This window comes from Pan troglodytes, chromosome 21 (assembly GCF_028858775.2).
Source record: "Pan troglodytes isolate AG18354 chromosome 21, NHGRI_mPanTro3-v2.0_pri, whole genome shotgun sequence".
Classification (NCBI taxonomy): domain Eukaryota; kingdom Metazoa; phylum Chordata; class Mammalia; order Primates; family Hominidae; genus Pan; species Pan troglodytes.
The window spans coordinates 76385773-76411549 of NC_072419.2; positions in this window are offsets into that span (position 1 = coordinate 76385773).

Sequence of the window (25777 nt, forward strand, 5' to 3'; positions counted from 1 at the left end):
AGATAGCGGTGTAGATATTTCCATGTTTATACAGATAGCGGTGTAGATATTTCCATATTTACAGAGATAGAGGTGTAGATATTTCGATATTTGCACCGATTGCGGTTTACATATATCCACGTTTATACAGATAGTGGTGTATATATTTCCATGTTTATACAGATAGCGGTGTAGATATTTCCATGTTTATACAGATAGCGGTGTAGATATTTTCATGTTTATACAGATAGCGGTGTAGATATATCCATGTATATACAGATTGCGGTGTAGATATTTCCATGTTTACACAGATTGCGGTGTAGATATTTCCATGTTTAGAAAGATAGCGGTGTAGATATTTCTATGTTTACACAGATAGCGGTGGAAATATTTCCATGTTTATACAGATAACGATGTAAATATTTCCATGTTTATACAGATAGCGGAGAAGATATATCCATGTTTATACAGATAGCATTGTAGACATTTCCATGTTTATACAGATAGCGGTGTAGATATTTCCAAGTTTATACAGATAGCGGTGGAGATATTTCCATGATTAGACAGATAACGGTGGATATATTTCAATGTTTATACAGATGACTGTGTAGATATTTCCATTTGTATACAGATGGCAGTGTTGATATTTCCATGTTTATACAGATGGCAGTGTAGATATTTCCATGTTTATACAGATTGCTGTGTGGCTATTTTCATGTTTATAGAAATAGCGATGTAGGTATTTCCATGTTTATAGAGATGGCTGCGTAGATATTTCCATGTTTACACAGATGACTGTGTAGGTATTTCCATGTATATCCAGAAGGCAGTGTTGATATTTCAATGTTTATAGAGATAGCAGTTTAGTTATTTCCATGTTTATACAGATGGCAGTGTAGATATTTCCATGTTTATACAGAAGGCGGTGAAGATATTTCCATGTTTTTAGGGATAGCCATTGTAGATATTTCCATGTTTATACAGATAGCGGTGTTGACATTTCCATGTTTGTAGAGATAGCGGTGTAGATATTTCCATATTTATGCAGATAGCGGAGTAGATATTTCCATGTTTATACAGATAGCAGTGTAGATATTAACATGTTCATACAGATAGCGGTGTAGATATATCCATGTTTATACAGATTGTGGTGTAGATATTTCCATGTTTATACAGATAGCGGTGTAGATATTTCTAGGTTTATACAGATAGTGGTGTAGATATTTCCATGTTTACAGAGACAGAGGTGTAGATATTTCCATATTCACACAGATTGCTGTGTACATATTTCCATCTTTAAACCGACAGCTCTGAAGATATTCCCATGTTTACACAGATACTGTTGTAGATGTTTCCATGTTTATAGAGATTGCAGTGTAGATATTTCCATGTTTATAAAGATAGCGGTGTAGATATTTCCATGTTTATGCAGATAGCGGTGGAGATATTTCCATGTTTATATAGATAGCGCTGTAGATATTTGCTTGTTTATACAGATAGCGGTGTAGATATTTCCATGTTTATACAGATAGCTGTGTAGATATTTCCATGTTTGTAGAGATAGCGGAGGAGATATTTCCATGTTTTTACAGATAGCAATGTAAATATTTGAATGTTTATACAGATAGCGGTCTAGATATTTCCATGTTTATATAGATAACGGTGTAGATATTTCCATTTTTATACACATTGCGGTGTAGTTATTTCCATGTTTATACAGATGACTGTGTACATGTTTCCATGTTTATACAGATGGTGGTGTAGATATTTCCATGTTTATACAGATAGCGGTCTAGATATTTCCATGTTTATACAGATAGCGGTGTAGATATTTCCATGTTTCTACAGATAGCGGTGTAGATATTTCCATGTTTATACAGATAGCGGTGGACATATTTTCAAGTTTATACAGATAGCGGTGGACATATTTTCATGTTTATAGAGATGGCAGTGTAGATATTTCCAAGTTTATAAAGATAGCGGTGTCGATATTTCCGTGTTTATACAGATAGCGGTGCAGGTATTTCCATGTTTGTAGAGACAGCGGTGTAGATATTTCCATGTTTTTACAGATGGGGGTGTAGATATTTCCATGTTTATACAGATGACTGTGTAGATATTTCCATGTTTTTTACAGATGGCGGTGTAAATATTTCCATGTTACGCAGATAGCGGTGTGGATATTTCCATGTTTATACAGACAGCGATGTAGATATTTCCATGTTTATAGAGATGGCTGTGTAGTTATTTCCATGTTTATACAGATTGCAGTGTAGATATTTCCATGTTTATACAGATAGTGGGGTAGATATTTCCATGTTTATACAGATGACTGTGTAGGTATTTCCATCTTTATACATATGGTGGTGTAGATATTTCCATGTTTAGAGAGATAGCCATGAAGATATTTCCATGTTTATACAGACAGTGGTGTAGACATTTCCATGTTTATAGAGATAGTAGTGTAGATATTTCCATAGTTATACAGATAGCGGTGTAGATATTTCCATGTTTATACAGATAGCGGTGTAGATGTTTCCATGTTTATACAGATAGCGGTGTAGATATATCCATGTTTATACAGATCGTGGTGTATATATTTCCATGTTTATACAGATAGCGGTGTAGATATTTCCATGTTTATACAGATAGCGGTGTAGATATTTCCATATTTACAGAGATAGAGGTGTAGATATTTCCATATTTGCACCGATTGCGGTTTACATATTTCCACGTTTATACAGATAGTGGTGTATATATTTCCATGTTTATACAGATAGCGGTGTAGATATTTCCATGTTTATACAGATAGTGGTGTAGATATTTCCATGTTTATACAGATAGCGGTGCAGATATATCCATGTATATACAGATTGCGGTGTAGATATTTCCATGTTTACACAGATTGCTGTGTAGATATTTCCATGTTTATAAAGATAGCGGTGTAGATATTTCTATGTTTATACAGATAGCGGTGGAAATATTTCCATGTTTATACAGATAACGATGTAAATATTTCCATGTTTATACAGATAGCGGAGAAGATATATCCATGTTTATACAGATAGCAGTGTAGACATTTCCATGTTTATACAGATAGCGGTGTAGATATTTCCATGTTTATACAGATAGCGGTGGAGATATTTCCATGATTAGACAGATAGCGGTGGAGATATTTCAATGTTTATACAGATGACTGTGTAGATATTTCCATTTGTATACAGATGACTGTGTAGATATTTCCATTTGTATACAGATGGCAGTGTAGATATTTCCATGTTTATACAGATGGGAGTGTAGATATTTCCATGTTTATACAGATTGCTGTGTGGCTATTTTCATGTTTATAGAAATAGCGATGTAGGTATTTCCATGTTTATAGAGATGGCTGTGTAGATATTTCCATGTTTACACAGATGACTGTGTAGGTATTTCCATGTATATCCAGAAGGCAGTGTTGATATTTCAATGTTTATAGAGATAGCAGTTTAGTTATTTCCATGTTTATACAGATGGCAGTGAAGATATTTCCATGTTTATACAGAAGGTGGTGAAGATATTTCCATGTTTTTAGGGATAGCCATGTAGATATTTCCATGTTTATACAGATAGCGGTGTTGACATTTCCATGTTTATAGAGATAGCGGTGTAGATATTTCCATATTTATGCAGATAGCGGAGTAGATATTTCCATGTTTATACAGATAGCAGTGTAGATATTAACATGTTCATACAGATAGCGGTGTAGATATATCCATGTTTATACAGATTGTGGTGTAGATATTTCCATGTTTATACAGATAGCGGTGTAGATATTTCCAGGTTTATACAGATAGTGGTGTAGATATTTCCATGTTTACAGAGACAGAGGTGTAGATATTTCCATATTCACACAGACTGCTGTGTATATATTTCCATATTTAAACCGACAGCTCTGAAGATATTCCCATGTTTACACAGATACTGTTGTAGATGTTTCCATGTTTATAGAGATTGCAGTGTAGATATTTCCATGTTTATAAAGATAGCGGTGTAGATATTTCCATGTTTATGCAGATAGCGGTGGAGATATTTCCATGTTTATATAGATAGCGCTGTAGATATTTGCTTGTTTATACAGATAGCGGTGTAGATATTTCCATGTTTATACAGATAGCGGTGTAGATATTTCCATGTTTGTAGAGATAGCGGAGGAGATATTTCCATGTTTTTACAGATAGCAATGTAAATATTTGAATGTTTATACAGATAGCGGTCTAGATATTTCCATGTTTATATAGATAACGGTGTAGATATTTCCATTTTTATACACATAGCGGTGTAGTTATTTCCATGTTTATACAGATGACTGTGTACATATTTCCATGTTTATACAGATGGCGGTGTAGATATTTCCATGTTTCTACAGATAGCTGTCTAGATATTTCCATGTTTATACAGATAGCGGTGTAGATATTTCCATGTTTCTACAGATAGCGGTGTAGATATTTCCATGTTTATACAGATAGCGGTGGACATATTTTCAAGTTTATACAGATAGCGGTGGACATATTTTCATATTTATAGAGATGGCAGTGTAGATATTTCCAAGTTTATAAAGATAGCGGTGTCGATATTTCCGTGTTTATACAGATAGCGGTGCAGGTATTTCCATGTTTGTAGAGACAGCGGTGTAGATATTTCCATCTTTTTACAGATGGGGGTGTAGATATTTCCATGTTTATACAGATGACTGTGTAGATATTTCCATGTTTTTTACAGATGGCGGTGTAAATATTTCCATGTTATGCAGATAGCGGTGTGGATATTTCCATGTTTATACAGACAGCGATGTAGATATTTCCATGTTTATAGAGATGGCTATGTAGTTATTTCCATGTTTATACAGATAGCAGTGTAGATATTTCCATGTTTATACAGATAGTGGGGTAGATATTTCCATGTTTATACAGATGACTGTGTAGGTATTTCCATGTTTATACATATGGCGGTGTAGATATTTCCATGTTTAGAGAGATAGCCATGAAGATATTTCCATGTTTATACAGACAGTGGTGTAGACATTTCCATGTTTATAGAGATAACGGTGTAGATATTTCCATAGTTATACAGATAGCGGTGTAGATATTTCCATGTTTATACAGATAGCGGTGTAGATGTTTCCATGTTTATACAGATAGCGGTGTAGATATATCCATGTTTATACAGATCGTGGTGTATATATTTCCATGTTTATACAGATAGCGGTGTAGATATTTCCATGTTTATACAGATAGCGGTGTAGATAATTCCATATTTACAGAGATAGAGGTGTAGATATTTCCATATTTGCACCGATTGCGGTTTACATATTTCCACGTTTATACAGATAGTGGTGTAGATATTTCCATGTTTATACAGATAGCGGTGTAGATATTTCCATGTTTATACAGATTGCTGTGTGGCTATTTTCATGTTTATAGAAATAGCGATGTAGGTATTTCCATGTTTATAGAGATGGCTGTGTAGATATTTCCATGTTTACACAGATGACTGTGTAGGTATTTCCATGTATATCCAGAAGGCAGTGTTGATATTTCAATGTTTATAGAGATAGCAGTTTAGTTATTTCCATGTTTATACAGATGGCAGTGTAGATATTTCCATGTTTATACAGAAGGCGGTGAAGATATTTCCATGTTTTTAGGGATAGCCATGTAGATATTTCCATGTTTATACAGATAGCGGTGTTGACATTTCCATGTTTGTAGAGATAGCGGTGTAGATATTTCCATATTTATGCAGATAGCGGAGTAGATATTTCCATGTTTATACAGATAGCAGTGTAGATATTAACATGTTCATACAGATAGCGGTGTAGATATATCCATGTTTATACAGATTGTGGTGTAGATATTTCCATGTTTATACAGATGGCGGTGTAGATATTTCCAGGTTTATACAGATAGTGGTGTAGATATTTCCATGTTTACAGAGACAGAGGTGTAGATATTTCCATATTCACACAAATTGCTGTGTACATATTTCCATATTTAAACCGACAGCTCTGAAGATATTCCCATGTTTACACAGATACTGTTGTAGATGTTTCCATGTTTATAGAGATTGCAGTGTAGATATTTCCATGTTTATAAAGATAGCGGTGTAGATATTTCCATGTTTATGCAGATAGCGGTGGAGATATTTCCATGTTTATATAGATAGCGCTGTAGATATTTGCTTGTTTATACAGATAGCGGTGTAGATATTTCCATGTTTATACAGATAGCGGTGTAGATATTTCCATGTTTGTAGAGATAGCGGAGGAGATATTTCCATTTTTTTACAGATAGCAATGTAAATATTTGAATGTTTTACAGATAGCGGTCTAGATATTTCCATGTTTATATAGATAACGGTGTAGATATTTCCATTTTTATACACATTGCGGTGTAGTTATTTCCATGTTTATACAGATGACTGTGTACATATTTCCATGTTTATACAGATGGCGGTGTAGATATTTCCATGTTTCTACAGATAGCGGTCTAGATATTTCCATGTTTATACAGATAGCGGTGCAGATATATCCATGTATATACAGATTGCGGTGTAGATATTTCCATGTTTACACAGATTGCTGTGTAGATATTTCCATGTTTATAAAGATAGCGGTGTAGATATTTCTATGTTTATACAGATAGCGGTGGAAATATTTCCATGTTTATACAGATAACGATGTAAATATTTCCATGTTTATACAGATAGCGGAGAAGATATATCCATGTTTATACAGATAGCAGTGTAGACATTTCCATGTTTATACAGATAGCGGTGTAGATATTTCCATGTTTATACAGATAGCGGTGGAGATATTTCCATGATTAGACAGATAGCGGTGGAGATATTTCAATGTTTATACAGATGACTGTGTAGATATTTCCATTTGTATACAGATGACTGTGTAGATATTTCCATTTGTATACAGATGGCAGTGTAGATATTTCCATGTTTATACAGATGGGAGTGTAGATATTTCCATGTTTATACAGATTGCTGTGTGGCTATTTTCATGTTTATAGAAATAGCGATGTAGGTATTTCCATGTTTATAGAGATGGCTGTGTAGATATTTCCATGTTTACACAGATGACTGTGTAGGTATTTCCATGTATATCCAGAAGGCAGTGTTGATATTTCAATGTTTATAGAGATAGCAGTTTAGTTATTTCCATGTTTATACAGATGGCAGTGAAGATATTTCCATGTTTATACAGAAGGTGGTGAAGATATTTCCATGTTTTTAGGGATAGCCATGTAGATATTTCCATGTTTATACAGATAGCGGTGTTGACATTTCCATGTTTATAGAGATAGCGGTGTAGATATTTCCATATTTATGCAGATAGCGGAGTAGATATTTCCATGTTTATACAGATAGCAGTGTAGATATTAACATGTTCATACAGATAGCGGTGTAGATATATCCATGTTTATACAGATTGTGGTGTAGATATTTCCATGTTTATACAGATAGCGGTGTAGATATTTCCAGGTTTATACAGATAGTGGTGTAGATATTTCCATGTTTACAGAGACAGAGGTGTAGATATTTCCATATTCACACAGACTGCTGTGTATATATTTCCATATTTAAACCGACAGCTCTGAAGATATTCCCATGTTTACACAGATACTGTTGTAGATGTTTCCATGTTTATAGAGATTGCAGTGTAGATATTTCCATGTTTATAAAGATAGCGGTGTAGATATTTCCATGTTTATGCAGATAGCGGTGGAGATATTTCCATGTTTATATAGATAGCGCTGTAGATATTTGCTTGTTTATACAGATAGCGGTGTAGATATTTCCATGTTTATACAGATAGCGGTGTAGATATTTCCATGTTTGTAGAGATAGCGGAGGAGATATTTCCATGTTTTTACAGATAGCAATGTAAATATTTGAATGTTTATACAGATAGCGGTCTAGATATTTCCATGTTTATATAGATAACGGTGTAGATATTTCCATTTTTATACACATAGCGGTGTAGTTATTTCCATGTTTATACAGATGACTGTGTACATATTTCCATGTTTATACAGATGGCGGTGTAGATATTTCCATGTTTCTACAGATAGCTGTCTAGATATTTCCATGTTTATACAGATAGCGGTGTAGATATTTCCATGTTTCTACAGATAGCGGTGTAGATATTTCCATGTTTATACAGATAGCGGTGGACATATTTTCAAGTTTATACAGATAGCGGTGGACATATTTTCATATTTATAGAGATGGCAGTGTAGATATTTCCAAGTTTATAAAGATAGCGGTGTCGATATTTCCGTGTTTATACAGATAGCGGTGCAGGTATTTCCATGTTTGTAGAGACAGCGGTGTAGATATTTCCATCTTTTTACAGATGGGGGTGTAGATATTTCCATGTTTATACAGATGACTGTGTAGATATTTCCATGTTTTTTACAGATGGCGGTGTAAATATTTCCATGTTATGCAGATAGCGGTGTGGATATTTCCATGTTTATACAGACAGCGATGTAGATATTTCCATGTTTATAGAGATGGCTATGTAGTTATTTCCATGTTTATACAGATAGCAGTGTAGATATTTCCATGTTTATACAGATAGTGGGGTAGATATTTCCATGTTTATACAGATGACTGTGTAGGTATTTCCATGTTTATACATATGGCGGTGTAGATATTTCCATGTTTAGAGAGATAGCCATGAAGATATTTCCATGTTTATACAGACAGTGGTGTAGACATTTCCATGTTTATAGAGATAACGGTGTAGATATTTCCATAGTTATACAGATAGCGGTGTAGATATTTCCATGTTTATACAGATAGCGGTGTAGATGTTTCCATGTTTATACAGATAGCGGTGTAGATATATCCATGTTTATACAGATCGTGGTGTATATATTTCCATGTTTATACAGATAGCGGTGTAGATATTTCCATGTTTATACAGATAGCGGTGTAGATAATTCCATATTTACAGAGATAGAGGTGTAGATATTTCCATATTTGCACCGATTGCGGTTTACATATTTCCACGTTTATACAGATAGTGGTGTAGATATTTCCATGTTTATACAGATAGCGGTGTAGATATTTCCATGTTTATACAGATTGCTGTGTGGCTATTTTCATGTTTATAGAAATAGCGATGTAGGTATTTCCATGTTTATAGAGATGGCTGTGTAGATATTTCCATGTTTACACAGATGACTGTGTAGGTATTTCCATGTATATCCAGAAGGCAGTGTTGATATTTCAATGTTTATAGAGATAGCAGTTTAGTTATTTCCATGTTTATACAGATGGCAGTGTAGATATTTCCATGTTTATACAGAAGGCGGTGAAGATATTTCCATGTTTTTAGGGATAGCCATGTAGATATTTCCATGTTTATACAGATAGCGGTGTTGACATTTCCATGTTTGTAGAGATAGCGGTGTAGATATTTCCATATTTATGCAGATAGCGGAGTAGATATTTCCATGTTTATACAGATAGCAGTGTAGATATTAACATGTTCATACAGATAGCGGTGTAGATATATCCATGTTTATACAGATTGTGGTGTAGATATTTCCATGTTTATACAGATGGCGGTGTAGATATTTCCAGGTTTATACAGATAGTGGTGTAGATATTTCCATGTTTACAGAGACAGAGGTGTAGATATTTCCATATTCACACAAATTGCTGTGTACATATTTCCATATTTAAACCGACAGCTCTGAAGATATTCCCATGTTTACACAGATACTGTTGTAGATGTTTCCATGTTTATAGAGATTGCAGTGTAGATATTTCCATGTTTATAAAGATAGCGGTGTAGATATTTCCATGTTTATGCAGATAGCGGTGGAGATATTTCCATGTTTATATAGATAGCGCTGTAGATATTTGCTTGTTTATACAGATAGCGGTGTAGATATTTCCATGTTTATACAGATAGCGGTGTAGATATTTCCATGTTTGTAGAGATAGCGGAGGAGATATTTCCATTTTTTTACAGATAGCAATGTAAATATTTGAATGTTTTACAGATAGCGGTCTAGATATTTCCATGTTTATATAGATAACGGTGTAGATATTTCCATTTTTATACACATTGCGGTGTAGTTATTTCCATGTTTATACAGATGACTGTGTACATATTTCCATGTTTATACAGATGGCGGTGTAGATATTTCCATGTTTCTACAGATAGCGGTCTAGATATTTCCATGTTTATACAGATAGCGGTGTAGATATTTCCATGTTTCTACAGATAGCGGTGTAGATATTTCCATGTTTATACAGATAGCGGTGGACATATTTTCAAGTTTATACAGATAGCGGTGGACATATTTTCATGTTTATAGAGATGGCAGTGTAGATATTTCCAAGTTTATAAAGATAGCGGTGTCGATATTTCCGTGTTTATACAGATAGCGGTGCAGGTATTTCCATGTTTGTAGAGACAGCGGTGTAGATATTTCCATGTTTTTACAGATGGGGGTGTAGATATTTCCATGTTTATACAGATGACTGTGTAGATATTTCCATGTTTTTTACAGATGGCGGTGTAAATATTTCCATGTTACGCAGATAGCGGTGTGGATATTTCCATGTTTATACAGTCAGCGATGTAGATATTTCCATGTTTATAGAGATGGCTGTGTAGTTATTTCCATGTTTATACAGATTGCAGTGTAGATATTTCCATGTTTATACAGATAGTGGGGTAGATATTTCCATGTTTATACAGATGACTGTGTAGGTATTTCCATCTTTATACATATGGCGGTGTAGATATTTCCACGTTTAGAGAGATAGCCATGAAGATATTTCCATGTTTATACAGACAGTGGTGTAGACATTTCCATGTTTATAGAGATAGCGGTGTAGATATTTCCATAGTTATACAGATAGCGGTGTAGATATTTCCATGTTTATACAGATAGCGGTGTAGATATTTCCATGGTTATACAGATAGCGGTGTAGATATTTCCATGTTTATACAGATAGCCGTGTAGATATATCCATGTATATACAGACTGCCGTGTAGATATTTCCATGTTTACACAGATAGCGGTGTAGATATTTCCATGTTTATAAAGATAGCGGTGTAGATATTTCTATGTTTACACAGATTGCGGTGGAAATATTTCCATGTTTATACAGATAGCGATGTAAATATTTCCATGTTTATACAGATAGCGGAGAAGATATATCCATGTTTATACAGATAGCAGTGTAGACATTTCCATGTTTATACAGATAGCGGTGGAGATATTTCCTTGATTAGACAGATAGCGGTGGAGATATTTCAATGTTTATACAGATGACTGTGTAGATATTTCCATTTGTATACAGATGGCAGTGTAGATATTTCCATGTTTATACAGATGGCATTGTAGATATTTCCATGTTTATACAGATTGCTGTGTGGGTATTTTCATGTTTATAGAAATAGCGATGTAGGTATTTCCATGTTTATAGAGATGGCTGTGTTGATATTTCCATGTTTACACAGATGACTGTGTAGGTATTTCCATGTATATCCAGAAGGCAGTGTTGATATTTCAATGTTTATAGAGATAGCAGTTTAGTTATTTCCATGTTTATACAGATGGCAGTGTAGATATTTCCATGTTTATACAGAAGGCGGTGAAGATATTTCCATGTTTTTAGGGATAGCCATGTAGATATTTCCATGTTTATACAGATAGCGGTGTTGACATTTCCATGTTTATAGAGATAGCGGTGTAGATATTTCCATATTTATGCAGATAGCGGAGTAGATATTTCCATGTTTATACAGATAGCAGTGTAGATATTAACATGTTCATACAGATAGCGGTGTAGATATATCCATATTTATACAGATTGTGGTGTAGATATTTCCATGTTTATACAGATAGCGGTGTAGATATTTCCAGGTTTATACAGATAGTGGTGTAGATATTTCCATGTTTACAGAGACAGAGGTGTAGATATTTCCATATTCACACAGATTGCTGTGTACATATTTCCATATTTAAACCGACAGCTCTGAAGATATTCCCATGTTTACACAGATACTGTTGTAGATGTTTCCATGTTTATAGAGATTGCAGTGTAGATATTTCCATGTTTATAAAGATAGCGGTGTAGATATTTCCATGTTTATGCAGATAGCGTTGGAGATATTTCCATGTTTATATAGATAGCGCTGTAGATATTTGCTTGTTTATACAGATAGCGGTGTAGATATTTCCATGTTTATTCAGATAGCGGTGTAGATATTTCCATGTTTGTAGAGATATCGGAGGAGATATTTCCATGTTTTTACAGATAGCAATGAAAATATTTGAATGTTTATACAGATAGCGGTCTAGATATTTCCATGTTTATATAGATAACGGTGTAGATATTTCCACTTTTATACACATAGCGGTGTAGTTATTTCCATGTTTATACAGATGACTGTGTACATATTTCCATGTTTATACAGATGGCGGTGTAGATATTTCCATGTTTCTACAGATAGCGGTCTAGATATTTCCATGTTTATACAGATAGCGGTGTAGATATTTTCATGTTTCTACAGATAGCGGTGTAGATATTTCCATGTTTATACAGATAGCGGTGGACATATTTTCAAGTTTATACAGATAGCGGTGGACATATTTTCATGTTTATAGAGATGGCAGTGTAGATATTTCCAATTTTATAAAGATAGCGGTGTCGATATTTCCGTGTTTATACAGATAGCGGTGCAGGTATTTCCATGTTTGTAGAGACAGCGGTGTAGATATTTCCATGTTTTTACAAATGGGGGTGTAGATATTTCCATGTTTATACAGATGACTGTGTAGATATTTCCATGTTTTTTACAGATGGCGGTGTAAATATTTCCATGTTACGCAGATAGCGGTGTGGATATTTCCATGTTTATACAGACAGCGATGTAGATATTTCCATGTTTATAGAGATGGCTGTGTAGTTATTTCCATGTTTATACAGATTGCAGTGTAGATATTTCCATGTTTATACAGATAGTGGGGTAGATATTTCCATGTTTATACAGATGACTGTGTAGGTATTTCCATCTTTATACATATGGCGGTGTAGATATTTCCATGTTTAGAGAGATAGCCATGAAGATATTTCCATGTTTATACAGACAGTGGTGTAGACATTTCCATGTTTATAGAGATAGTAGTGTAGATATTTCCATAGTTATACAGATAGCGGTGTAGATATTTCCATGTTTATACAGATAGCGGTGTAGATGTTTCCATGTTTATACAGATAGCGGTGTAGATATATCCATGTTTATACAGATCGTGGTGTATATATTTCCATGTTTACACAGATAGCGTTGTAGATATTTCCATGTTTATACAGATAGCGGTGTAGATATTTCCATATTTACAGAGATAGAGGTGTAGATATTTCCATATTTGCACCGATTGCGGTTTACATATTTCCACGTTTATACAGATAGTGGTGTAGATATTTCCATGTTTATACAGATAGCGGTGTAGATATTTCCATGTTTATACAGATTGCTGTGTGGCTATTTTCATGTTTATAGAAATAGCGATGTAGGTATTTCCATGTTTATAGAGATGGCTGTGTAGATATTTCCATGTTTACACAGATGACTGTGTAGGTATTTCCATGTATATCCAGAAGGCAGTGTTGATATTTCAATGTTTATAGAGATAGCAGTTTAGTTATTTCCATGTTTATACAGATGGCAGTGTAGATATTTCCATGTTTATACAGAAGGCGGTGAAGATATTTCCATGTTTTTAGGGATAGCCATGTAGATATTTCCATGTTTATACAGATAGCGGTGTTGACATTTCCATGTTTGTAGAGATAGCGGTGTAGATATTTCCATATTTATGCAGATAGCGGAGTAGATATTTCCATGTTTATACAGATAGCAGTGTAGATATTAACATGTTCATACAGATAGCGGTGTAGATATATCCATGTTTATACAGATTGTGGTGTAGATATTTCCATGTTTATACAGATGGCGGTGTAGATATTTCCAGGTTTATACAGATAGTGGTGTAGATATTTCCATGTTTACAGAGACAGAGGTGTAGATATTTCCATATTCACACAAATTGCTGTGTACATATTTCCATATTTAAACCGACAGCTCTGAAGATATTCCCATGTTTACACAGATACTGTTGTAGATGTTTCCATGTTTATAGAGATTGCAGTGTAGATATTTCCATGTTTATAAAGATAGCGGTGTAGATATTTCCATGTTTATGCAGATAGCGGTGGAGATATTTCCATGTTTATATAGATAGCGCTGTAGATATTTGCTTGTTTATACAGATAGCGGTGTAGATATTTCCATGTTTATACAGATAGCGGTGTAGATATTTCCATGTTTGTAGAGATAGCGGAGGAGATATTTCCATTTTTTTACAGATAGCAATGTAAATATTTGAATGTTTTACAGATAGCGGTCTAGATATTTCCATGTTTATATAGATAACGGTGTAGATATTTCCATTTTTATACACATTGCGGTGTAGTTATTTCCATGTTTATACAGATGACTGTGTACATATTTCCATGTTTATACAGATGGCGGTGTAGATATTTCCATGTTTCTACAGATAGCGGTCTAGATATTTCCATGTTTATACAGATAGCGGTGTAGATATTTCCATGTTTCTACAGATAGCGGTGTAGATATTTCCATGTTTATACAGATAGCGGTGGACATATTTTCAAGTTTATACAGATAGCGGTGGACATATTTTCATGTTTATAGAGATGGCAGTGTAGATATTTCCAAGTTTATAAAGATAGCGGTGTCGATATTTCCGTGTTTATACAGATAGCGGTGCAGGTATTTCCATGTTTGTAGAGACAGCGGTGTAGATATTTCCATGTTTTTACAGATGGGGGTGTAGATATTTCCATGTTTATACAGATGACTGTGTAGATATTTCCATGTTTTTTACAGATGGCGGTGTAAATATTTCCATGTTACGCAGATAGCGGTGTGGATATTTCCATGTTTATACAGTCAGCGATGTAGATATTTCCATGTTTATAGAGATGGCTGTGTAGTTATTTCCATGTTTATACAGATTGCAGTGTAGATATTTCCATGTTTATACAGATAGTGGGGTAGATATTTCCATGTTTATACAGATGACTGTGTAGGTATTTCCATCTTTATACATATGGCGGTGTAGATATTTCCACGTTTAGAGAGATAGCCATGAAGATATTTCCATGTTTATACAGACAGTGGTGTAGACATTTCCATGTTTATAGAGATAGCGGTGTAGATATTTCCATAGTTATACAGATAGCGGTGTAGATATTTCCATGTTTATACAGATAGCGGTGTAGATATTTCCATGGTTATACAGATAGCGGTGTAGATATTTCCATGTTTATACAGATAGCCGTGTAGATATATCCATGTATATACAGACTGCCGTGTAGATATTTCCATGTTTACACAGATAGCGGTGTAGATATTTCCATGTTTATAAAGATAGCGGTGTAGATATTTCTATGTTTACACAGATTGCGGTGGAAATATTTCCATGTTTATACAGATAGCGATGTAAATATTTCCATGTTTATACAGATAGCGGAGAAGATATATCCATGTTTATACAGATAGCAGTGTAGACATTTCCATGTTTATACAGATAGCGGTGGAGATATTTCCTTGATTAGACAGATAGCGGTGGAGATATTTCAATGTTTATACAGATGACTGTGTAGATATTTCCATTTGTATACAGATGGCAGTGTAGATATTTCCATGTTTATACAGATGGCATTGTAGATATTTCCATGTTTATACAGATTGCTGTGTGGGTATTTTCATGTTTATAGAAATAGCGATGTAGGTATTTCCATGTTTATAGAGATGGCTGTGTTGATATTTCCATGTTTACACAGATGACTGTGTAGGTATTTCCATGTATATCCAGAAGGCAGTGTTGATATTTCAATGTTTATAGAGATAGCAGTTTAGTTATTTCCATGTTTATACAGATGGCAGTGTAGATATTTCCATGTTTATACAGAAGGCGGTGAAGATATTTCCATGTTTTTAGGGATAGCCATGTAGATATTTCCATGTTTATACAGATAGCGGTGTTGACATTTCCATGTTTATAGAGATAGCGGTGTAGATATTTCCATATTTATGCAGATAGCGGAGTAGATATTTCCATGTTTATACAGATAGCAGTGTAGATATTAACATGTTCATACAGATAGCGGTGTAGATATATCCATATTTATACAGATTGTGGTGTAGATATTTCCATGTTTATACAGATAGCGGTGTAGATATTTCCAGGTTTATACAGATAGTGGTGTAGATATTTCCATGTTTACAGAGACAGAGGTGTAGATATTTCCATATTCACACAGATTGCTGTGTACATATTTCCATATTTAAACCGACAGCTCTGAAGATATTCCCATGTTTACACAGATACTGTTGTAGATGTTTCCATGTTTATAGAGATTGCAGTGTAGATATTTCCATGTTTATAAAGATAGCGGTGTAGATATTTCCATGTTTATGCAGATAGCGTTGGAGATATTTCCATGTTTATATAGATAGCGCTGTAGATATTTGCTTGTTTATACAGATAGCGGTGTAGATATTTCCATGTTTATTCAGATAGCGGTGTAGATATTTCCATGTTTGTAGAGATATCGGAGGAGATATTTCCATGTTTTTACAGATAGCAATGAAAATATTTGAATGTTTATACAGATAGCGGTCTAGATATTTCCATGTTTATATAGATAACGGTGTAGATATTTCCACTTTTATACACATAGCGGTGTAGTTATTTCCATGTTTATACAGATGACTGTGTACATATTTCCATGTTTATACAGATGGCGGTGTAGATATTTCCATGTTTCTACAGATAGCGGTCTAGATATTTCCATGTTTATACAGATAGCGGTGTAGATATTTTCATGTTTCTACAGATAGCGGTGTAGATATTTCCATGTTTATACAGATAGCGGTGGACATATTTTCAAGTTTATACAGATAGCGGTGGACATATTTTCATGTTTATAGAGATGGCAGTGTAGATATTTCCAATTTTATAAAGATAGCGGTGTCGATATTTCCGTGTTTATACAGATAGCGGTGCAGGTATTTCCATGTTTGTAGAGACAGCGGTGTAGATATTTCCATGTTTTTACAAATGGGGGTGTAGATATTTCCATGTTTATACAGATGACTGTGTAGATATTTCCATGTTTTTTACAGATGGCGGTGTAAATATTTCCATGTTACGCAGATAGCGGTGTGGATATTTCCATGTTTATACAGACAGCGATGTAGATATTTCCATGTTTATAGAGATGGCTGTGTAGTTATTTCCATGTTTATACAGATTGCAGTGTAGATATTTCCATGTTTATACAGATAGTGGGGTAGATATTTCCATGTTTATACAGATGACTGTGTAGGTATTTCCATCTTTATACATATGGCGGTGTAGATATTTCCATGTTTAGAGAGATAGCCATGAAGATATTTCCATGTTTATACAGACAGTGGTGTAGACATTTCCATGTTTATAGAGATAGTAGTGTAGATATTTCCATAGTTATACAGATAGCGGTGTAGATATTTCCATGTTTATACAGATAGCGGTGTAGATGTTTCCATGTTTATACAGATAGCGGTGTAGATATATCCATGTTTATACAGATCGTGGTGTATATATTTCCATGTTTACACAGATAGCGTTGTAGATATTTCCATGTTTATACAGATAGCGGTGTAGATATTTCCATATTTACAGAGATAGAGGTGTAGATATTTCCATATTTGCACCGATTGCGGTTTACATATTTCCACGTTTATACAGATAGTGGTGTATATATTTCCATGTTTATACAGATAGCGGTGTAGATATTTCCATGTTTATACAGATAGCGGTGTAGATATTTGCATGTTTATACAGATAGCGGTGCAGATATATCCATGTATATACAGATTGCGGTGTAGATATTTCCATGTTTACACAGATTGTGGTGTAGATATTTCCATGTTTATAAAGATAGCGGTGTAGATATTTCTATGTTTATACAGATAGCGGTGGAAATATTTCCATGTTTATACAGATAACGATGTAAATATTTCCATGTTTATACAGATAGCGGAGAAGATATATCCATGTTTATACAGATAGCATTGTAGACATTTCCATGTTTATACAGATAGCGGTGTAGATATTTCCATGTTTATACAGATAGCGGTGGAGATATTTCCATGATTAGACAGATAGCGGTGGAGATATTTCAATGTTTATACAGATGACTGTGTAGATATTTCCATTTGTATACAGATGGCAGTGTAGATAATTCCATGTTTATACAGATGGCAGTGTAGATATTTCCATGTTTATACAGATTGCTGTGTGGCTATTTTCATGTTTATAGAAATAGCGATGTAGGTATTTCCATGTTTATAGAAATGGCTGTGTAGATATTTCCATGTTTACACAGATGACTGTGTAGGTATTTCCATGTATATCCAGAAGGCAGTGTTGATATTTCAATGTTTATAGAGATAGCAGTTTAGTTATTTCCATGTTTATACAGATGGCAGTGTAGATATTTCCATGTTTATACAGAAGGCGGTGAAGATATTTCCATGTTTTTAGGGATAGCCATGTAGATATTTCCATGTTTATACAGATAGCGGTGTTGACATTTCCATGTTTGTAGAGATAGCGGTGTAGATATTTCCATATTTATGCAGATAGCGGAGTAGATATTTCCATGTTTATACAGATAGCAGTGTAGATATTAACATGTTCATACAGATAGCGGTGTAGATATATCCATGTTTATACTGATTGTGGTGTAGATATTTCCATGTTTATACAGATAGCGGTGTAGATATTTCCAGGTTTATACAGATAGTGGTGTAGATATTTCCATGTTTACAGAGACAGAGGTGTAGATATTTCCATATTCACACAGATTGCTGTGTACATATTTCCATCTTTAAACCGACAGCTCTGAAGATATTCCCATGTTTACACAGATACTGTTGTAGATGTTTCCATGTTTATAGAGATTGCAGTGTAGATATTTCCATGTTTATAAAGATAGCGGTGTAGATATTTCCATGTTTATGCAGATAGCGGTGGAGATATTTCCATGTTTATATAGATAGCGCTGTAGATATTTGCTTGTTTATACAGATAGCGGTGTAGATATTTCCATGTTTATACAGATAGCGGTGTAGATATTTCCATGTTTGTAGAGATAGCGGAGGAGATATTTCCATTTTTTTACAGATAGCAATGTAAATATTTGAATGTTTTACAGATAGCGGTCTAGATATTTCCATGTTTATATAGATAACGGTGTAGATATTTCCATTTTTATACACATTGCGGTGTAGTTATTTCCATGTTTATACAGATGACTGTGTACATATTTCCATGTTTATACAGATGGCGGTGTAGATATTTCCATGTTTCTACAGATAGCGGTCTAGATATTTCCATGTTTATACAGATAGCGGTGCAGATATATCCATGTATATACAGATTGCGGTGTAGATATTTCCATGTTTACACAGATTGCTGTGTAGATATTTCCATGTTTATAAAGATAGCGGTGTAGATATTTCTATGTTTATACAGATAGCGGTGGAAATATTTCCATGTTTATACAGATAACGATGTAAATATTTCCATGTTTATACAGATAGCGGAGAAGATATATCCATGTTTATACAGATAGCAGTGTAGACATTTCCATGTTTATACAGATAGCGGTGTAGATATTTCCATGTTTATACAGATAGCGGTGGAGATATTTCCATGATTAGACAGATAGCGGTGGAGATATTTCAATGTTTATACAGATGACTGTGTAGATATTTCCATTTGTATACAGATGACTGTGTAGATATTTCCATTTGTATACAGATGGCAGTGTAGATATTTCCATGTTTATACAGATGGGAGTGTAGATATTTCCATGTTTATACAGATTGCTGTGTGGCTATTTTCATGTTTATAGAAATAGCGATGTAGGTATTTCCATGTTTATAGAGATGGCTGTGTAGATATTTCCATGTTTACACAGATGACTGTGTAGGTATTTCCATGTATATCCAGAAGGCAGTGTTGATATTTCAATGTTTATAGAGATAGCAGTTTAGTTATTTCCATGTTTATACAGATGGCAGTGAAGATATTTCCATGTTTATACAGAAGGTGGTGAAGATATTTCCATGTTTTTAGGGATAGCCATGTAGATATTTCCATGTTTATACAGATAGCGGTGTTGACATTTCCATGTTTATAGAGATAGCGGTGTAGATATTTCCATATTTATGCAGATAGCGGAGTAGATATTTCCATGTTTATACAGATAGCAGTGTAGATATTAACATGTTCATACAGATAGCGGTGTAGATATATCCATGTTTATACAGATTGTGGTGTAGATATTTCCATGTTTATACAGATAGCGGTGTAGATATTTCCAGGTTTATACAGATAGTGGTGTAGATATTTCCATGTTTACAGAGACAGAGGTGTAGATATTTCCATATTCACACAGACTGCTGTGTATATATTTCCATATTTAAACCGACAGCTCTGAAGATATTCCCATGTTTACACAGATACTGTTGTAGATGTTTCCATGTTTATAGAGATTGCAGTGTAGATATTTCCATGTTTATAAAGATAGCGGTGTAGATATTTCCATGTTTATGCAGATAGCGGTGGAGATATTTCCATGTTTATATAGATAGCGCTGTAGATATTTGCTTGTTTATACAGATAGCGGTGTAGATATTTCCATGTTTATACAGATAGCGGTGTAGATATTTCCATGTTTGTAGAGATAGCGGAGGAGATATTTCCATGTTTTTACAGATAGCAATGTAAATATTTGAATGTTTATACAGATAGCGGTCTAGATATTTCCATGTTTATATAGATAACGGTGTAGATATTTCCATTTTTATACACATAGCGGTGTAGTTATTTCCATGTTTATACAGATGACTGTGTACATATTTCCATGTTTATACAGATGGCGGTGTAGATATTTCCATGTTTCTACAGATAGCTGTCTAGATATTTCCATGTTTATACAGATAGCGGTGTAGATATTTCCATGTTTCTACAGATAGCGGTGTAGATATTTCCATGTTTATACAGATAGCGGTGGACATATTTTCAAGTTTATACAGATAGCGGTGGACATATTTTCATATTTATAGAGATGGCAGTGTAGATATTTCCAAGTTTATAAAGATAGCGGTGTCGATATTTCCGTGTTTATACAGATAGCGGTGCAGGTATTTCCATGTTTGTAGAGACAGCGGTGTAGATATTTCCATCTTTTTACAGATGGGGGTGTAGATATTTCCATGTTTATACAGATGACTGTGTAGATATTTCCATGTTTTTTACAGATGGCGGTGTAAATATTTCCATGTTATGCAGATAGCGGTGTGGATATTTCCATGTTTATACAGACAGCGATGTAGATATTTCCATGTTTATAGAGATGGCTATGTAGTTATTTCCATGTTTATACAGATAGCAGTGTAGATATTTCCATGTTTATACAGATAGTGGGGTAGATATTTCCATGTTTATACAGATGACTGTGTAGGTATTTCCATGTTTATACATATGGCGGTGTAGATATTTCCATGTTTAGAGAGATAGCCATGAAGATATTTCCATGTTTATACAGACAGTGGTGTAGACATTTCCATGTTTATAGAGATAACGGTGTAGATATTTCCATAGTTATACAGATAGCGGTGTAGATATTTCCATGTTTATACAGATAGCGGTGTAGATGTTTCCATGTTTATACAGATAGCGGTGTAGATATATCCATGTTTATACAGATCGTGGTGTATATATTTCCATGTTTATACAGATAGCGGTGTAGATATTTCCATGTTTATACAGATAGCGGTGTAGATAATTCCATATTTACAGAGATAGAGGTGTAGATATTTCCATATTTGCACCGATTGCGGTTTACATATTTCCACGTTTATACAGATAGTGGTGTAGATATTTCCATGTTTATACAGATAGCGGTGTAGATATTTCCATGTTTATACAGATTGCTGTGTGGCTATTTTCATGTTTATAGAAATAGCGATGTAGGTATTTCCATGTTTATAGAGATGGCTGTGTAGATATTTCCATGTTTACACAGATGACTGTGTAGGTATTTCCATGTATATCCAGAAGGCAGTGTTGATATTTCAATGTTTATAGAGATAGCAGTTTAGTTATTTCCATGTTTATACAGATGGCAGTGTAGATATTTCCATGTTTATACAGAAGGCGGTGAAGATATTTCCATGTTTTTAGGGATAGCCATGTAGATATTTCCATGTTTATACAGATAGCGGTGTTGACATTTCCATGTTTGTAGAGATAGCGGTGTAGATATTTCCATATTTATGCAGATAGCGGAGTAGATATTTCCATGTTTATACAGATAGCAGTGTAGATATTAACATGTTCATACAGATAGCGGTGTAGATATATCCATGTTTATACAGATTGTGGTGTAGATATTTCCATGTTTATACAGATGGCGGTGTAGATATTTCCAGGTTTATACAGATAGTGGTGTAGATATTTCCATGTTTACAGAGACAGAGGTGTAGATATTTCCATATTCACACAAATTGCTGTGTACATATTTCCATATTTAAACCGACAGCTCTGAAGATATTCCCATGTTTACACAGATACTGTTGTAGATGTTTCCATGTTTATAGAGATTGCAGTGTAGATATTTCCATGTTTATAAAGATAGCGGTGTAGATATTTCCATGTTTATGCAGATAGCGGTGGAGATATTTCCATGTTTATATAGATAGCGCTGTAGATATTTGCTTGTTTATACAGATAGCGGTGTAGATATTTCCATGTTTATACAGATAGCGGTGTAGATATTTCCATGTTTGTAGAGATAGCGGAGGAGATATTTCCATTTTTTTACAGATAGCAATGTAAATATTTGAATGTTTTACAGATAGCGGTCTAGATATTTCCATGTTTATATAGATAACGGTGTAGATATTTCCATTTTTATACACATTGCGGTGTAGTTATTTCCATGTTTATACAGATGACTGTGTACATATTTCCATGTTTATACAGATGGCGGTGTAGATATTTCCATGTTTCTACAGATAGCGGTCTAGATATTTCCATGTTTATACAGATAGCGGTGTAGATATTTCCATGTTTCTACAGATAGCGGTGTAGATATTTCCATGTTTATACAGATAGCGGTGGACATATTTTCAAGTTTATACAGATAGCGGTGGACATATTTTCATGTTTATAGAGATGGCAGTGTAGATATTTCCAAGTTTATAAAGATAGCGGTGTCGATATTTCCGTGTTTATACAGATAGCGGTGCAGGTATTTCCATGTTTGTAGAGACAGCGGTGTAGATATTTCCATGTTTTTACAGATGGGGGTGTAGATATTTCCATGTTTATACAGATGACTGTGTAGATATTTCCATGTTTTTTACAGATGGCGGTGTAAATATTTCCATGTTACGCAGATAGCGGTGTGGATATTTCCATGTTTATACAGTCAGCGATGTAGATATTTCCATGTTTATAGAGATGGCTGTGTAGTTATTTCCATGTTTATACAGATTGCAGTGTAGATATTTCCATGTTTATACAGATAGTGGGGTAGATATTTCCATGTTTATACAGATGACTGTGTAGGTATTTCCATCTTTATACATATGGCGGTGTAGATATTTCCACGTTTAGAGAGATAGCCATGAAGATATTTCCATGTTTATACAGACAGTGGTGTAGACATTTCCATGTTTATAGAGATAGCGGTGTAGATATTTCCATAGTTATACAGATAGCGGTGTAGATATTTCCATGTTTATACAGATAGCGGTGTAGATATTTCCATGGTTATACAGATAGCGGTGTAGATATTTCCATGTTTATACAGATAGCCGTGTAGATATATCCATGTATATACAGACTGCCGTGTAGATATTTCCATGTTTACACAGATAGCGGTGTAGATATTTCCATGTTTATAAAGATAGCGGTGTAGATATTTCTATGTTTACACAGATTGCGGTGGAAATATTTCCATGTTTATACAGATAGCGATGTAAATATTTCCATGTTTATACAGATAGCGGAGAAGATATATCCATGTTTATACAGATAGCAGTGTAGACATTTCCATGTTTATACAGATAGCGGTGGAGATATTTCCTTGATTAGACAGATAGCGGTGGAGATATTTCAATGTTTATACAGATGACTGTGTAGATATTTCCATTTGTATACAGATGGCAGTGTAGATATTTCCATGTTTATACAGATGGCATTGTAGATATTTCCATGTTTATACAGATTGCTGTGTGGGTATTTTCATGTTTATAGAAATAGCGATGTAGGTATTTCCATGTTTATAGAGATGGCTGTGTTGATATTTCCATGTTTACACAGATGACTGTGTAGGTATTTCCATGTATATCCAGAAGGCAGTGTTGATATTTCAATGTTTATAGAGATAGCAGTTTAGTTATTTCCATGTTTATACAGATGGCAGTGTAGATATTTCCATGTTTATACAGAAGGCGGTGAAGATATTTCCATGTTTTTAGGGATAGCCATGTAGATATTTCCATGTTTATACAGATAGCGGTGTTGACATTTCCATGTTTATAGAGATAGCGGTGTAGATATTTCCATATTTATGCAGATAGCGGAGTAGATATTTCCATGTTTATACAGATAGCAGTGTAGATATTAACATGTTCATACAGATAGCGGTGTAGATATATCCATATTTATACAGATTGTGGTGTAGATATTTCCATGTTTATACAGATAGCGGTGTAGATATTTCCAGGTTTATACAGATAGTGGTGTAGATATTTCCATGTTTACAGAGACAGAGGTGTAGATATTTCCATATTCACACAGATTGCTGTGTACATATTTCCATCTTTAAACCGACAGCTCTGAAGATATTCCCATGTTTACACAGATACTGTTGTAGATGTTTCCATGTTTATAGAGATTGCAGTGTAGATATTTCCATGTTTATAAAGATAGCGGTGTAGATATTTCCATGTTTATGCAGATAGCGTTGGAGATATTTCCATGTTTATATAGATAGCGCTGTAGATATTTGCTTGTTTATACAGATAGCGGTGTAGATATTTCCATGTTTATTCAGATAGCGGTGTAGATATTTCCATGTTTGTAGAGATATCGGAGGAGATATTTCCATGTTTTTACAGATAGCAATGAAAATATTTGAATGTTTATACAGATAGCGGTCTAGATATTTCCATGTTTATATAGATAACGGTGTAGATATTTCCACTTTTATACACATAGCGGTGTAGTTATTTCCATGTTTATACAGATGACTGTGTACATATTTCCATGTTTATACAGATGGCGGTGTAGATATTTCCATGTTTCTACAGATAGCGGTCTAGATATTTCCATGTTTATACAGATAGCGGTGTAGATATTTTCATGTTTCTACAGATAGCGGTGTAGATATTTCCATGTTTATACAGATAGCGGTGGACATATTTTCAAGTTTATACAGATAGCGGTGGACATATTTTCATGTTTATAGAGATGGCAGTGTAGATATTTCCAAGTTTATAAAGATAGCGGTGTCGATATTTCCGTGTTTATACAGATAGCGGTGCAGGTATTTC